The sequence below is a fragment of the Ascaphus truei genome, chromosome 5, assembly GCF_040206685.1.
Source record: "Ascaphus truei isolate aAscTru1 chromosome 5, aAscTru1.hap1, whole genome shotgun sequence".
Lineage (NCBI taxonomy): Eukaryota > Metazoa > Chordata > Amphibia > Anura > Ascaphidae > Ascaphus > Ascaphus truei.
Window position 1 is genome coordinate 147285411 of NC_134487.1, and position 5929 is coordinate 147291339.

Here is a 5929-nt window from a genome sequence, read left to right on the forward strand (position 1 = left end):
TCAGAGAACCTTGAGCGCAGGTTTATTCACAAATCAAGTTCTTTCGCTAGTGCGGGTTTCTTCTTTGTTTCCAAAAAAGACGGCTCTCTCAGGCCATGTATCGATTATAGAAGCCTAAATAAAATCACTGTAAAAAATCGTTATCCTCTATCCCTCACACCTGAACTGTTCGACTGCTTACACAAGGCTACGATCTTCACCAAACTGGATCTTTGAAGAGCTTACAATTTAATTCTGATCAGAGAGGGTGATGAGTGGAAGACAAACTTTAATACCCGTGACGGCTACTACGAATATCTGATCATGCCATTCAGCTTATGCAACGCACCGGCCATATTTCAAAATGTCATGAATGAGATTTTACGGGATCTACTTGACCAATTTCTCGTGGTATGTCTGGATGATATCCTTATTTTTACCAGTTCTTTGTCCGAACATCGGGCACAAGTTAGACTGGTCTTTCAAAGACTTCGGGACATCTCCCTCTTTGCCAAGCTCGAGAAATGTCAATTCGAACAGAAAAGATTTCCTTTCTTGGGTATTTCATCTCTTCCCTTTGGTTTGAGATGGATCGTGCGAAAGTATCAGCAGTAATGGATTGGCCTTTACCCACAGGCCTCAAACCAACTCAATGATTTCTTGGGTTTGCCAACTACTACCGACGTTTTATCAGTAACTTCTCCAAGGTGGTTATACCCATTACGACATTTACTAAGAAAGGGGCAAACCCTTAGATATGGCCCTCTGAGGCTCTTCTTGCTTTTGAGAAGCTCAAGTCCGAATTTTCGTCCGGACCTGTGCTGATCCATCCAGATCCTACGAAACCCTTTGAGCTTGATGTGGACACATCTGATCTGGCAGCCGGAGCTCTTCTTTCTCAAAAGGAGGATTTTCATGGGAAACTCCACCCCTGTGCCTTCTTTTCTAAAAATAATTCTGCAAGAGAGAAATTATGATGTTTGAAATCGGGAACGTCTGAGCATGAAAATGGCTCTAGAAGAATTGAGACATTTTCTTGAGGGAGCAACTTCTTCGATCACAATCCTTACAGATCACAAGAACCTCAAATACTTTGAAGGAGTAAGGAGACTCGGTAGCGTCATGCGAGGTGGTCTTTCTTCTTCCCTCGGTTCAACTTTGTGATCTCTTTTCATCCAGGATCGAAGAACGTCAAGGCTTATGCGCTATCCAGGCAATTCTTGTCTGACGGTTTCGAGGAGATAGATCAGGGTCCAATCATTCCATCTTCACAGATCATGTCTGCCATATCATCATCACTTCTCGATCGTTGCTGGGTTTTGCTGCAGTTCGGGTATTCCAGGTTGCCTGCCCTTTCTGCTCAATTTGGCCATTTTGAGTACTGGAAGCCTGAAATCGAGTTTGGTGCAGAGGAGCAAGAGTGACTGACGGGACTGGGAAGGAACCTTGCTGAGGGCTACTGCTTTTTCTGGGCGGCCGCATACGAAGGCAGCAGCCGCCAGCAACCATCAACGTTCCCTTTTTGGCGTCAGTGATGGGTGAGATCGCCACCTCTCAAGAATGGGCTCGATGCAGTAAGCACCGAAAAAAGGGTTCAATATCGGCATGATTTTGGCGTGTTGCCTCGCAGTATGCAGGAAGGGCCGAATCACTGGCGAATCACTGCGAAAGCAACACGCAGAGTAGCCGGTGGCGAGACAGTCTGTCTGCTGATAACCTGGTGATACGCCGTCCCCTGCCGAGATGTGTCTGCAGCAGAGAGAGATCCGCCACTCTCTCTGCGCAAACATCGGCAAAATAAAAAATATTTGCAATCAATTTTTATTCATAGTGTACATGTGCAGGGGGTCTCCGGAGCTGAACCGCATTGGTTTCAGATCCGGGGACCCCCTGCTTCCCGAGATACAGGCCCCTTTATGAGGTGCCGGTATCCCTCTGCATTTAAATGTCCCGATCACGTGACCGCGGAATATAAACAAAGCAGTGGGATACGGGGTGGGGGGGTAGTGGGGGAGGGTTTGTAGGCCTCCCGAGTGGCGGTAGAGGGTGGGTTAACCCCTTAATGACTGTAGCGGTTAATAACCGCTATGGTGATTAAGGGGTTAGGGGACATTACATTGGCTGTTTTTATTCATGTTTATGTTTTGCAGCATCGGAGGGAGCATGGACGGTGATGAAGATGAGGATGGCCTTCATCGTGGCAGCTGGACAAGGGTGAGTGCAATATGTATTTAATGTTTTTATTGTTCTTTATGTATTTAAAATAGGCAAATGCACTATTATCCATTTGTGGATAATAGTAATTGGGCCCATTACTATACTGTATGTGTTAGTGGGGAGCGGGTATTTCTTTATAAGTATGCATGTGTTTTAAAATTAATTTGGGGGGGCACAGAATTGGTACTGCAGGGCCGCGGGTAACACCCGAGGGCCCCCGCCAGCCTATAGTATCATTGCTGTGCATATATGTACTGTATGTTAGGGGGTATAGGGGTTGTTGGTGTAATATATATATATATATATATATATATATATATATATATATATATATCTAGTGTGGGGCTGTTGTGTGTGTATTTTTTTTATTGTGGGTAGCGGGGGTGGCCGAAGTGGGTATTAGCCCCAACGGTGGTTTGTTTAGGGCTTGCGGGTGGGTAGCGGGAGGGCTTAACCCCTTCATGACCATAGCGGTATTAACCGTTAAGGTAATGAAGGGGTTAAGTCCACCCGCAACCCACCGCAAGCCCTAAACAGCCACCAAGGGCAAAATACCCCCTTCACCCACCCCCGCTACCCACAATAAACCTGGCACGGCTGGTTAACCCCTTCATTGCCTTAGCGGTTAGCCGCAAGGGTAATGAAGTGGGCTTTAAATGCATTTTTGCCACCTCGGATGCATGCCGGGGGGCTCCGGTGCTGGTATTAATGGGTATCTGCTCCCCGGCATGAATCCCAGGCAGGAAAAATGCCTGTATTTTTCTAAGTGTCGACTTTGCCGATGCTTCTCCCCCACCAACTTGCCTAGTTGGCGGGCCAGATTGCCGTGAAAATCTCAATTCTAGAGTGCTGATCAGCAGCGAAAAGCTGATCGGGGCTACTAAAATTGAGCGCATTTCAAAAAGTGCCGATAAGTGCCAAAAAGTAGCTTATTGGCACCCGGCTGCCGAAAAGTTTTTTTCTGCAATAAAAAATACTGATTTTTGGAGCTTATCGGCGCTTATTGAATCGGAGAGGCAATATTGGCGAGAAAATGCACGAGGCCCTTGGTTTTATGTGCCCTGAATGATTTCGAGAATATATTTCAAAATTTCAAGAGAATATATAAGTATTTTACTGTGTATTTTTGTCATGTTGGATGTAGCATTGGGCTTCTCTGGCGTCTGTTGTATACATATGCCACGCTCAATAGCACTCCTTTTTCACACTTATATACATATATATATTTTGTGGGGGCTCAGGGGTTCCCAAAAAGAGCTTGCTGGGGTTTTGTGTTTTGTTAACCTATTCTCAGCTGTTTCAGCTGCTGGAGGTTGGTGGCTCCTCCTTCCCAAGGTTTTAAACCCGCCCCTCCCCACTTCCCAAGTTAGTAGGTCCTTTCATTCTACTGAATATAGATCCAATGTGGTCTTTCTCCCTCCTAATAGAGGTAAATGAGATTTTTAACCCTAATAGAGATATATTAGTATTTTATCTGGTAGTGTTAGGACTTGCGAACAGGTGTCTGCCTTCTCGTGGCTCGCAAGCTTACAACGCTTTGGCCAAAGGGTTAAACTAAATGACCGTTTTTCAAGAGAATATATAAGTATATTACTGTGTATTTTTGTCATGTTGGATGTAGCATTGGGCTTCTCTGTCGTCTGTTGCTTTCAAGGAAGAAGAGCCATTTAATAAAAAAAAGTCTTTGTCCAAAATACGTAAACGTAACCGAGTGGGGGGAGAGACTCCAAGTACACCCAACCGGAAAAGATAAGCTGTGAGAGAGCCCTTCTCTTCCGGAGCAAGCACAGGAGGCGCATTACAAGCTGCGGACGGCATCCTCATGTTGTTTTGAAACGCATGTATTCATGTGAGTACATGTGAGTAACCATTCACTTGTTTTTAGTGCAGGCCTACTAGCCGGTTTTGCAAGGCTTACTATAAGCCATTTTTTAAATAAATTTGTGACCCCCCTTTTTTGCTATTGTTCATTTTCCTCATCTGGGGGTTCGTGAAGTTCGGGTGATTCTGGGAATCACGAAATCCCAAGAGATCAAGGAAGTACCCTGGGGATTCGAGGTACATAAGAACATAAAGGGAATAAAGCACAGATTGTCTCCACTGTACCCTGAAAGAAACACTCTTGTAAGTGTATTCAGTCCACACTGGGGAAGATGGAATAAGGGGTTAACATCAAACATCAGTAGTACTGCGCAATGGTGTACCCTTTTATCAATTTCAGGTGTATTGAAGAATAGCAGCAGGAAAGAAATACTACAGCCATCCACTTCAAGTCTTGGACTTTGAGACACTCTTCAAAGACTGGTTTTGTTTCCTATGGACACAGTGACTCTTTAAGCGCCAGGTATCCTAATTTCACCTTCACATTGAATGTATGTAATTTTTGTTTTTCAGGTTTTTTTATTGTATTTTTTGCTTGCCCATTGGCTGCCAATGTATTTATCTGTGCCCTTTTAGGGTATAGATAAATACAGTGACAGGCTATGCATTTTTAGGCAAATGGTTGTTTTTAATTCATTTTTTTGTTTTCTATTTCTGTTTATTGTTTTGAGTTAATTGTTATGTATTTGTAGGGTTTGCTTTTATTTAATTTTTGGATTGTTTAGGTGTTTGATTTTTTTTATTCTTGTGTTGTCTAGGCTTTTGATTTTACAATACAATCGGTTTATTTTAATATTTTCAACAAAAGACAAAAATACCCAATGCTACATCCAATGTGACAAAAAGCCTGGGGGGATTCAGTATGGGCCTGGAGTGGAAGAGGAGGGTAACAAGGCCAGAGGAGGGGCGTGGAGGGGGGGAGTTGGATGATCAACTTTGTTTGGGCCCGGGCGGGAGGATTTGACACAGAGAGAGAGAGACAGAGAGAGTGAGAAACCGAGAGAGAGAGACAGAGACAAAGCGAGAGAGAGTGGGGGGTAAGGTGGTGGTTTGGTGACTGAGTGACACTTGGGTGACTGACGGGTGGGTGGGTGACTATGACTGTCTGTGGGTTTTCTGTCTGTATTCATACACACACACACACACACACACACACACACACACACACACACACACACACACACACACACACACACACACACTTTGACACTCACACACTCTGATACTCACACACTCAGACACTCACACACTCGGAAACTCACACACTCAAACACTCACACACTCAGACACTCACACACTCAGACACTCACACACTCTGACACTCACACACTCTGACACAGAGACACGGGGGCCAACAGAGCGGGGGGCAAACAGAGCGGGGGGGCAAATGGAGCATGTGGGGGCAACGGAGGAAGGTGGAGCAAACAGAGCAGGGGGGGCAAACGGAGCAGGGGGGGCAAACGGAGCAGGGGGGGCAAACGGAACAGGGGGAGCATGGGAGGTAAGGGGGATGCATGGGAGGTAAGGGGGAGGCATGGAGCAGTACTTACCTTACTTGCTCCATGCAGGATCTGTGCAGGAAAAGGCGATCTCGTTGTACAGAGCTTGGTGCGGCCAAAAAAAAAATCCTGGCAGCGCGCCAGCATGGGCAGACAATCAGGAGGGGAGAGCGTGCGCTGCTTGGCGGCTCGGCAGCGCGCAAACTCCTGTCACCCCGTGGTGACTGGGCGACGGGATTTGTTGAGGGGCACGGCGACGCCAGTACCTGCTGTCCCCCCCTGATGGCGGCCCTGCTTACATTGCACCCCCAAATACATTCGTACACTATCCCCCCAAATACATTCTTACACTT